We start from the raw sequence: 12,295 nt of genomic DNA on the forward strand, positions 1-12,295 counted from the left end.
ATAGGCCTTTAATTTCCAACACAGCATCTACAGCAGTAAAAGCTGGTGTTAAAAAGCAATGACCTTTAGATGGGCACAGCTTTAGGCTCCATGTAGTAGTTGAGCAGCTAATGTAAAATCATCAAAAGACAAAGTCAGAATAGACATAAGAATAACAGAATTCCTTTTCCTCTACTACTTCTTTCCCATTTTAAAATAATCGCACTCCTCCATAAAGTCTAATACATTATAAATACAGACTTTATATTTTGCCACTGGATTTCATAGTAGTGGTTGATCTGGATGTCAACACTGTTGTCAATTCAAGTAGAGCTCACCCAGCATTTATTCATTATGTGCATTGCTGAATTGCCCATGACAGTAGGATGTGGAATTTTGGCATGCATTTGGTTTGTGCAGTTCATGGAAAGACACTCTGGGCAAGACAACTTATCCTTTTTCTTCCCCTATATTGCATCTTTCACACTGACCAGATTTTATTTATTTGTCAAAAGAGAAAAAATATTCAGGGAAGGATGAATGTAAAGTCTAATTTCAGATTGTGAGTCTCTGAGAGTCCTGGCTTTTTCTTTGTGGTGTTGTGTTTATCACAAAGGGATCCTAAGCCTCACCTCCGTTCAGTACGGAAAGGGGACATTAATGACTTTCTGTGAAAGTAGATTGTGTAGAAGCACAATCATATGAGCATAGATTTTACAGCATAAAATGCCAATCATCTATGTAAGAATGTATTATTTTTACAACATTAAAAAATTTCTATTTTTAGAAAACAACAAGAGAAGCCAATGCTTCATAATGCCTGCAAAATTTTCACAACCTCATTAATTAAAATATGAAAATATAAATTAATCTAGGCAATCTCAAACTCTCATGAAAAATAAATTCCATAAAATTGAAATAGGCAAATAAGATGCTTTAGTAATTATTTCCAAATGGAATAAAAAAATGAATTGTAATATTTAAAAGATCTTGAAAAGTCTGATTAGGAAAAATATCTAAGATAAATACAAGGTCCATAATTAAATTTTATTTATAAATTTTTTCTTATAAATTAAACGATCTTCCAGTCTAAAAGACGTTATTTTACTTTAAGTAAATTTAACTTACTTTAAGTATCAATCAAAACTCTACTGTAATATAACATAATGAAGTCCCATGCTGTAAAAATAACACTCGGAACTTAATGGTGCACTTGGGTAGTTAGTTTAACAATTAACAATTAATTGTTAACAATTAAAAACAAATAAAAATTAATTAAGAATTATGGAATTGTCAAGACACACAATCTCATTTTTCATGTAAGATTCTGTCACTGTGTGGCACGTATGAAAGTAGGGGACTCACTCAGTGATCTAGGTAGTATTTTTCTGCCACATTCGCCTACAATTTTTCTCATTTCCCTGAGCACTACCAAAGTTTATCATTCCTGCTCCTCTCCTCTCCTCTCCTCTCCTCTCCTCTCCTCTCCTCTCCTCTCCTCTCCTCTCCTCTCCTCTCCTCTCCTCTCCTCTCCTCTCCTCTCCTCTCCTCTCCTCTCCTCTCCTCTCCTCTCCTCTCCTCTCCTCTCCTCGAGTCTCCTCGAGTCTCCTCGAGTCTCCTCGAGTCTCCTCTCCTCTCCTCTCCTCTCCTCTCCTCTCCTCTCCTCTCCTCTCCTCTCCTCTCCTCTCCTCTCCTCTCCTCTCCTCTCCTCTCCTCTCCTCTCCTCTCCTCTCCTCTCCTCTCCTCTCCTCTCCTCTCCTCTCCTCTCCTCTCCTCTCCTCTCCTCTCCTCTCCTCTCCTCGAGTCTCCTCTCCTCGAGTCTCCTCTCCTCGAGTCTCCTCTCCTCGAGTCTCCTCTCCTCGAGTCTCCTCTCCTCTCCTCTCCTCTCCTCTCCTCTCCTCTCCTCTCCTCTCCTCTCCTCTCCTCTCCTCTCCTCTCCTCTCCTCTCCTCTCCTCTCCTCTCCTCTCCTCGAGTCTCCTCTCCTCGAGTCTCCTCTCCTCTCCTCTCCTCTCCTCTCCTCTCCTCTCCTCTCCTCTCCTCTCCTCTCCTCTCCTCTCCTCTCCTCTCCTCTCCTCTCCTCTCCTCTCCTCTCCTCTCCTCTCCTCTCCTCTCCTCTCCTCTCCTCTCCTCTCCTCTCCTCTCCTCTCCTCTCCTCTCCTCTCCTCTCCTCTCCTCTCCTCTCCTCTCCTCTCCTCTCCTCTCCTCGAGTCTCCTCGAGTCTCCTCTCCTCTCCTCGAGTCTCCTCTCCTCTCCTCGAGTCTCCTCTCCTCTCCTCGAGTCTCCTCGAGTCTCCTCTCCTCGAGTCTCCTCTCCTCGAGTCTCCTCTCCTCGAGTCTCCTCTCCTCGAGTCTCCTCTCCTCGAGTCTCCTCGAGTCTCCTCTCCTCGAGTCTCCTCTCCTCTCCTCGAGTCTCCTCTCCCCTCCTCGAGTCTCCTGTCCCCTCCCCTCCCCTCCCCTCCCCTCCTCTCCTCTCCTCTTCCCTCCCCTCCCCGCCCCGCCCCACCTCGCCTCGCTTCGAGCTTTCCTTCCTCCAGAAGATCAACACTCCCACCCGGCTTGGAGTCATCCGCAGACTGAATGAGAGGGCACTTCATCACCTTGTAATCTGAGAGATCTACCACAAGGAACCAACGCTGCTTTTCTGCCAGACATGTGCCTGGGTACATACTGCTCCTAAATATTCTCCAGCACTGTTTGAAATTTATCCATTATTTTTTATTTTGATGGACCTGGCATTTTCCTGTTGTATTTCTACTTTTTGAGGCCTGCATACACAGTCTCCAGTTTCTCCTTAGTACTTACCTGCCTTCTCTGCACAAACCCTTCTGAGTCTTCTTAAGAGTTGTTTCCAGCTAACAGGGAAGTCCTACAGAGACGTGCCTCACCTTGCCTATTGTCGTGGTTTTGAACCAGTAATTAACAAAAAGGGGAAAAAAGAATTACTTATTTCTTGCTGTGAGATATGGATTAAAACAAGAGCAAACCAGGCATAAAACTTAAAATGAATAAAGAAAGTTTATTGACAAACTACAAGAATAAGAACACCAGAATAAACTTCCAGAAAAACCTTTTCATTTCTCACTGCCCATCATTCTTTTGTTCACATGACAACAGAGACAAAAACTCTAGAATTTTGATGGTTTAAACAATTCTTAATTCTTTCTATAGTCTTTTCATTAGTCTCTGTAGAAAAACAGAAGTCCTTTCTGTTAATTTATGGAGTTTCTCACAAGAAAACTATTTTTGTTATAGTTTCCCGTTTCTCTGATATCAGCTGCTCAGAGCTGCTGTTATCAGAGCCCACCCCTCTTATTCCACATCACTCTGAAATGTGTTATAGGTCATGAGTTTGAGGATAGCACTTTTAAGGATAAGTTATTCAAAGGCAAAAAGTATTCTTCATCTGTTTCTGTGAGCTTCACTAGAAAACAGTTTTCTCATTGCCTCTCAAGGCTTCAAATCTCCCAGCACTTCACTATGCCATAATTACTCTACTTTTTACTCAAATTTACACTTTGAACACTCTATTCTTCCCCATACTCTATCATCAATTAAAGGAGTTCTTTTCAGGACTTCATTGTCCATCCCCATAGTTTTAACAGAAAAATATTTCAGTTTAATCAAAGCATCTTCTTAATTCTCTACCTTTCTTGACGCTTCTTTTCTTTCTTGCCACTAGTAGTTTATAAAGTCTCTTTTCATGTTGATCACACTCTTTTTCTCTCTCTGGATAAAAAGATTAATCCGCAAGTCTCATCTGGGTAAGAAAGAGTTAAAATCTTGCCCAAGCTTTTGTAGATGGTTCGGTGATCTCTGCTGAACAGGAGCTGGAGCCGTCTGCGATGGAAAGTTCTTCATAGATGCTGTAGAGAGTGTAGTCAGTGTCTCTGCTTGCTGCAAGCTTAGAGCTCTTCTCCTTCTTTACTCGACAGTTTTCTGGTAAATTCCATCACGGCAAAACCTGCAGCCAAGCCAGGAACCGGCCTGGCCCAGCTTGGCTCGGAGCAAGCTCCCGCAGGCCCCATCTCCCGGCCGGGAGACGCGGCAGGCCCGGCCCGGCCCCCGCCCGGCCGCGTGGCCTGGGCAGGGAACCGGAGGCCAGCCTGAGGTCTGCTACCTTTCACAGCCAAGCAACAAAGAAAACAACAGAGTTCTGGTTGTACACTTTAAGGTGGGGTTCACAAGTTGATTCCACTTTTCAATGGCTAAAACTGCTGTCAATTCTCAGCAATGACCGATAATTGGTCAGGAGAAAAGACTCCCGGCAGTCCCCAGCAACTTTAACTTTCTTAAAGGTAAAGTAACCCCATGACACCTATTCAGCCACCAACTGTCTATGAATTTTGGGAATGCTTTTTATCTTTCATAGCCTTCTCTCTTGGCAGCCACTGCTTTGAAATTTTCACAGGGATCTGCCCCCAAGGGACTGGGATTGGGAAGCATGCTTGTGATCAAGGTGAAGGACTGGGCACTTTGCTTTGTTGAACCTCATACCACTGGCCTTGGCCTATTGATCCAGCCTATGCAGATCCTCTGCAGAGCCTTCTCACCCTCTGGCAGATCAACACTCTCCTCCCATATGGTGTCATCTGCAAATTGGCTGTGGGTGCCCTTGATGCCCTTGTTCAAGTTATAAAAGATAGTAAACATAACTGGCTTCAACACTGAGCCGTGGGGAGCCCCACTAGTGACTGGTTGTCAGCTGGATGTAACTCCATCCACCAGTGCTCTGGACCCAGTGTGTGGGCCATGCAGGCAGTTTTTATCCAGCAAAGAGTGCACTCATCCAAGACATGGGCCACTGCTCTCCAGGAGAATACTGTGGTCACAGAATCAAAGGTTTTACTGACGTCCAGGTAGACAGCATCCACAGCCTTTCCCTCATTTACTAGGCAGGAATATAGCATGCTACAAAAGAAGCGTGATGTGCTTTCTCAGAAATACCTCACTTTGCTCTTTTGTTGCTTTTTAATGCTGCCTTCCTCTCATAATTAGAAAGAAAAGAAAAAAAAAAAAAAAAGAGAGACTTTTATTTTCAAGTTTAAAGCAAGTGGATCTTTTCAACTGGAAACCTTGAACAACTGCAAAAAATCTTCAAGAATGTATGGAAAAAATAGAAGTAACCTGTGTTTCCAATCAAAATATTTCCAGAAGACGTAGCCCGTGAAATGCTGTAGATCTTTCAACAGTTAATGGCCTTCTTGGACTACTGCATAGCAGACATTGCAACTTTTCTGTGCTACTAAGTTATTCCTAGATATTTCCTCATATCAATGTTCATCAATGGTTCTCACATGCAATGATAACTCAAGGGAATATGAAAATTTCAGAGAAGTTTAACAAACCACTTTAATATAAAAAAAAAAAAAAACAAAAACAATTGTCCCTTAGGAAAAGAGATATTTTTTAAAATAATTTTTCAATTGTGTTTTCAACTTCATGATACATGCCGGTAGGTATCGTGGGGACAGGTTATGAAGAAGCAATGACATTACAAAAATGCAGAACTTCAATGTCTCTTATCAATTTAAATGCACTTGCACTTCTTTAACAACTCATTGTGTTGGGTTTTGGTGGTATTTTTTGTTTGCTTTTGGTTTGATTGGTTGGTTGGTGTTTTGTTCAGATTTTTGTTTGTGGGGTTTTTTTTCTTTTTTTTTTTTATAAAGAGCGTGAAAGTAGTTGATTTCTGAAAGACAAGGAAGTAAACTTAAGATAGCAGCAATAATATAGCAAGAAACACAATCAAGATTGTTGAATACTGGAAGCTCTGACCATTTGTTGACCAATCCACTAATTCCAGTTGAGACTACTATAAAAAGTCCCAGTCCTAAGGAAATATCATATGTGATTGACAGAGGGTTTTTTTTTGCCCACCAAAAAGAATAAGACTTTCTTAGGGACAGACTAGGTCTTTGCTTTTCCTCAGTATACTACATCTCAGATGTTAGAAGCTAGATACAGAAGGACATCTGGTAGAGGTTCAAAAGAGTGTCATGGTAGATAAGAGTATTGTCAAAGTGAAAGATAATTAAGTCTGACTTCTACCACAAAACAGCAACTCACAGCAACTGGATTTTGTTCTTATTTAAGAAAGGCTTATTAATTCTCCCTAAGATACATCACAGGTCTAAGAAACCTGAGTCAAGATTTATAAAATGGCTAATATGAAAAAAAAAATAAATCAGAAGTTACTTTTGTAAATAATATAGGACCTGAACTCCAGGATAAAGATAATCACATTAAATGAGTTTTATCTCATACATACATATAAACACATACAAATGCCTGTGACTTGCTGTTTATGAAAAAGCTCAACACATGTTTTTTAAAATTATTTAAAATGTAGATTGATTTATTTTTTTCATACTGTCCGTAGTTTTTATCACTGAAGTTTAGATAAAACAGAGCTTTTTAGTACATATAAAACAAACCACACACTCTGTGTAGAAATGACTGCTTATATTTGCCAAACTTCTATGACTTCCAGCAAAAGATTGGTTTAAAGTTGTTTTTGGTGAAAGATTAGGAGAAACTCCACCAGGAAGAAGACATGGCTTATGACCACTACATTATCAATGTAGCATGTGGTGGCTAGCAAGAAATCTGTTTATCTATAGATGTGGCTCCTTTCCTTAGGACTTACTGTAGCTCTATTAGAGTGAGATGTTTAAAAACACAAAGCTGTGATTCATGTTGCTTGGAGTTCTTTCTGCTCATATTGGCTTAGTTGTTAAATCTCTGGGTACACCAGACGCCTTTTACTATTGTTTCAGTTGCACCTCTTTTATGTCATGAATTTCGGACTAAAATCTTCATGTATCTTTGTGGTTACATCTGACTACACACCCCAAATTTTTCATGAAGTAGATGAAATTGGGGCAGTACAGAGGAACCTGCAAAGGAACTGTTCCATGCCAAAAGCACGTTTATGCAGTTACCAGGTGAAAGGACCTGATAACAGCATCCCCCCTGACACAAGGAGAAGGGACCCACTTGCAGTGTTCCTTTAAGAGGAATGTCAACACCACTCTCTTCTGAAAAAGCATGTTTCTCCTCTTGGTGTACCTGTTGGCTATCCCTATGTTTTGTGGAAAGCTAAGACAGTGCTCCCAATAGTTGCTGTTGGTCCTCTTTCACGTTGGCACTTTATCTTGTTGTGCTAGTGCCATTTTAGCAGTTTGCATTGATCAATAAAGTATGGTTGCTATTTCTGTATTTCAGCAGTTGTAAATGCCATATGAAAAATTCAACTACATGAAAAATTCAATGTTTTTATAGTTGCTTTTTTCCAGTGGAGGTATGAGTGTGCTCTTTGAAAATGGTATTAATATATCATTAGTACACAATTATATTTCTTAAGTTCTTCAAGTTTGTTTTGTGGTTATTACAGCAAGTTCCCCATTGCAATGGGTTGAACTACTTCACCCTTACTCCAGAAGGGAAGTCAGTGTACTGCAAAACTACAAGCAATCACAGAATATATTTTTCCTTGCAGAAGTGCTTCAAGGACCAGTTTCCACCAAAACGCCCAGCACATGGTTGGTAACAAGTTCTAAATGAGATAGCATGCACGCTGGAATTGACCTATCTGTGACCACTAATTGCAAAGCAGGTTTGTGCTTCCTTACTGTATTTTGGCATGCTTCCAGTTCACTCTCAAATCTTTCCCACAACCGATATGACCACAGACCCATATATTTTGAAGAAAAATCTTAAATAGGGTTTGTGGAAAGCACTTTGGTCACATGAATCTTTGTTTCTGCCCCTTAAAAACACATCTTTGATGACATGAAAGAAAAAGATAAATATCTTCCTACAAAGATCACACAATAATCAGGGAATTGAAGCTAAAACCTAGGTGCTTTGCAAAATACTCAAAAGCAATTTTTTAAAGAGTACTTTAAAATAAGTACTCAGGGTTTTTTAGACTACATTTTTATTGTATTCTAGTTGAAAGAGATACAGCCTTAAAAATAAATTCTATGAGATTTCTTTCAGAAAAGTCAAAAAAAGAAAAATCAAAAGGGATAAACCCCAACTTTGTCATTATGATTGCTTCCCTTTAATAACCTTCAACACCTATGGAACTAAATTCTATCGCTGTCACTTAATTTACAAACTACAGACTTCCTCTTTTTGAACTAAAAGGAGATGTCTTAGCATGGAGCTGTAGCTGGATCTTTATGTTCTTACTGAACTGGAAAGAATCACTAGACATATAACCAGCTCTATTCTCAGTGACAGAACCCCCCTAGTACTTCAGATACCCATGGATAAAAGGTTGGGTTTACAAAAAACAGAGAAATTACTGGGGCCAACCTACTTGCATCAAAATAATAACTCCACTTGACTAAACCCTTTTTCTTAAAATACCTCTGGCACATGAATATTCAGCAGATTTATGTAAAAGATTAGTTTTAAGTGGTAACACAACAACAGACACTTTGATCTGGACTGTCAAAAACAAAATTTTGAATTAGAATATTTTTAATATAATGAAAAAAATTATTTGACTAATTTATTCTTTGTTTCACAGAAACATTCTGACTTCCCTTTAAAGTAAATGGAATAGACATCAAGCCAGACTTTTTTTTCAATCTGGAATTACAAGACTGGATGAAACAGGGTTTCATACCTGTGGATATTTTTACCCTGAAACCTGAGGGTGTTGGTATGTGAAAAAAAGAAGCCAACCAGTGATTATTTTGTGGGACCAAACCAACACCACTATACACATGAAGTGGTGTAGGAATATCTGAATTTTTTGGCTCCAGAGTTCTTTCATAAAACCTGAGGACTACATCACAGCGGAAGTTTTTGGATTCCCCTAGTGAACCACTGACTCTTTAATTTTGTTGTGCATCAGCTGAAGAGCAAGATTTAACTTCTGCGTATATCCTGCCATGATTTTCTGCAGCCTTGAAAAACATGTCTTTTCCTCCTCTCACCAGTAAGTAAGCAGCAGGGATATTTCAAATGGGAAAGGAGATAATGGTGTGTGGAAAAGGATAGAATGTATTCTAAAAACAGTAATGGAGAGCTTTAAATTAAAATAGAAAATACAGATGTATCACCATCCTATATGAGCTCCAATACTATATAAAAATCTTAGTCTAGTACATTCAAAATCTTCACTATACAAAAATCTTAGTCTGGTACTGCATACAGCTTTGCTCTTGGTGACCAGACCCAGTGTGAACCACACATAAGAAATATACATGGTCTCACAGTTTGCCCTTTGTACCTAGAAAAGGTACAATCTATTCTCATGCTCTCCTTTAACCAGACTCAAGGATAAGTTCACAGTTTGTTTCCTTCCTATCTATAAACATAAAATATCATATCAACCTCCCATCTCATAAGGTAAAGGACCAAGTATATATATTGACTAGAAAATAATTTTTCACCAAAACACAACCAAAATATTTTTGTAATTTCTTCTATTCTGCATAAATTGATCACAAATCCCAGTGGCTTTGCATCTCCATACTCACGTAGCATCTTTTGATTTGTGATGTATTTGTTTGTGTGTCAGCATGCAGACTTGTGTATATATAGAAAGAGAAAACGTGGAACAACAGCATTTCATACCTAAAAACATAGGTGTTAAAACCCACCTGACTGGATCATATAGCCCTAGAAATGGGTTGTAAGAAAAAAATCCACAAAATGTCTAAAGCACAACTTGGAATCAGTTAATATAGTGTTACTTTTACAACTGAGTTTGCATTTAATAAAATCAAATTGTTTAATAAAAGGAAGAAATATATGTTGCCTTATTTTTGTCTAAAACCTTGCGAAAAAAAAAAAAGAAACAAGAACTCAATCTGCAAGAAGAATGTTCCACCATTTCCTTATCATATGATAAAAAGTTAAAGTCTTTTGGACTCTTAATTACAGAATTATCTCCAGGAGCTTTTTTCCTCTTAAGATATCAACAGACATTTATTATCTAACTTAAATTATTCTCCATATATTTATTTTCTGGTAGAAGCTACATTAATATGTCTGTTTTCACAGATATACACATTTTCAAACAGATGATCTAAATGAAGGTGATATTCCTCCCAGCAGGCTGTTTGCATTTATCAGTGTCATGCCAATATTTCAGTGCATTTTAACACTATTTTTCAGGTGCCAGTTGCAGTTTGCCATTTATACTAAGGAACAGAAGATATAAAATGCTGAAAGCAGAAGACAACAGCATTTTCTAGCATCTCATGCTCTTAAAAGTAACGTTTTAACCAGACTGTTAACATGTACTTTGAATAACCATTTGGAACTGCAAAAGGAGAGGAAAAAAAAAACCAAAAAAAAAAGTGAGGTTACTCTGGTTTGACTTCAATGGATCATGGCATAAACTGAAAGTTTAACACCTCTGGATCAGGTTCTCTTCCCGACACTTCAGGTTCACCAAATGACCTGCCTGGGAATTAAACAGATCAGTAGTTCTTATCTCATGCTGTTGTATATGTACATGTCTATGTTTACATGGATGTAATTACATATATATATATATATCTATACATATATATATATACACATATATATGCATAAACAACTTTCTGATTTATTGAAGGACAGTAGATTGTTTTTTCAAAACAATCAAGAAACAAAATTATACAAATTTTGTATACACCACACTTACTGCTGTAAACAGTACCTTTGAGTTGACCGTTTTGCTTAGCTAATGCATGAGACAGCTGGGAATAGCATTTATTTATTTTTCTATTATTTCATAATATTCAGGATATTTATAAAATATACTTCCCCAGGAAATTTGGGAAAACACTTTTTCATTCAAGTGATATATCTTATTCCTAAGGGGACAACATATAGTTACATAGTAGATAGTAGATGGAGTTCAAACAGAGGCTTGAGGCAGTACAATCTGCCTTCTATAGAGGAAAAATCTTCCTGGATTGGGCCAGATGCTAATAGCCCAGTTTTCTGTAATAATCTCCCACTCAGTAAGAAAATATCTAACCAGGCCAAAGACATCATATAATGGTTTCTCAAATGTTTTCAATGAAAAAAAAAAAAAAAAAAATCAACAAAGCAAATATCTAAAGCAGCACTTAAAGATATATTAAACTTTATTTTTCACTCTCTCATTCTTTTCAAATACTTACTATGCTAGTAAGTTTTTTCTTCATTTTTACTGGAAATTTACTGTAGATATCTTTCAATGATATAAAAAAGTGCAGAGCACTACCAATATAACCAGCTGACTGATTTGAAGATTTCTATTTTTAAAGTTCTGCTATATTCCTATTAGAAGTTAAAAACTCTGTGAAATAAAAAATACAAACAAATGAATGAGATATCAAACCAATACAAACAAACAAACAAACCAACCAACAAAAAAATCCAAAGTCCTCCTGAAAACAACCAACCAAAAAGCCCCCCCAAAAATCTAAAAAACAAACCCCACCCAAACAAAAGCAAGTGACAGAAGGATATCTTGAGAAATAATTGCTCTTTGTGAATTCAAGAGCTGCTTATTAGTATTTTCTAGTACTGTCTTCCTGATAAACCATATTCTAGTACTTCTTTGTGCAAGTAAGTAAACCATCCCCAGATGTCCTTCATAAGCAAAAGAAGAAGATATTAATACAGAGCAGCAAAATTATGAACTATTTTGACATATAAAAGGGTGGACAAAGAGGAAAAATATTCCCTACAGTAAATTCCACAGCTAGCAATATTTCTGCAATTGCACAGGTTCCTTGAGAAGAAAGCTATGCTTGACAATTAGGTTAACATAGGGGCTTTCCTTTTGAGAGAAGGAAAATTCTCAGTATATCTTAGGGCATTCAGTACATACATGTCAGATACCTAGGATGAAATCGTACCTCACGTGAAGTGAATGGGACCTGTTGAATGCATAGAGCCCTATAGGTAGACATATACCTCATTGAAAGTCTGTCATGTTTTATGACTCAGGGGATGGGGACAAACATCAGCTTGACTTATGCTACTAAACAAGATAGGGTAATGTGTGAGGCAGAGAAAGGGGATGAGGTTTATGGCTATGCTGCAGCTGGCAGCCCACATTCAAGGGAAACCATTAGAAGACAACCATCCCTGTGCAATACTCCATAAATGACCTATTGCACTCCTAGGGCCTTCTGTGAAGCATCCAACAGCTTGGGATAGAAGTAAATTGGGACAGAAGTAAACATGCTTCTCTCTCCTATTGTTTTCAAACACAGGGGCAAAATACTCCAGGCTTTGTTGAGCAATTTGCTTGTGGGGAGTTTCACTCAGTTGAGAATTCAGAAGTTGTCTTGCGGTTTGGCTGGCTAGTTCA

Source organism: Poecile atricapillus, chromosome Z (genome assembly GCF_030490865.1).
Source record: "Poecile atricapillus isolate bPoeAtr1 chromosome Z, bPoeAtr1.hap1, whole genome shotgun sequence".
NCBI classification, from domain to species: domain Eukaryota; kingdom Metazoa; phylum Chordata; class Aves; order Passeriformes; family Paridae; genus Poecile; species Poecile atricapillus.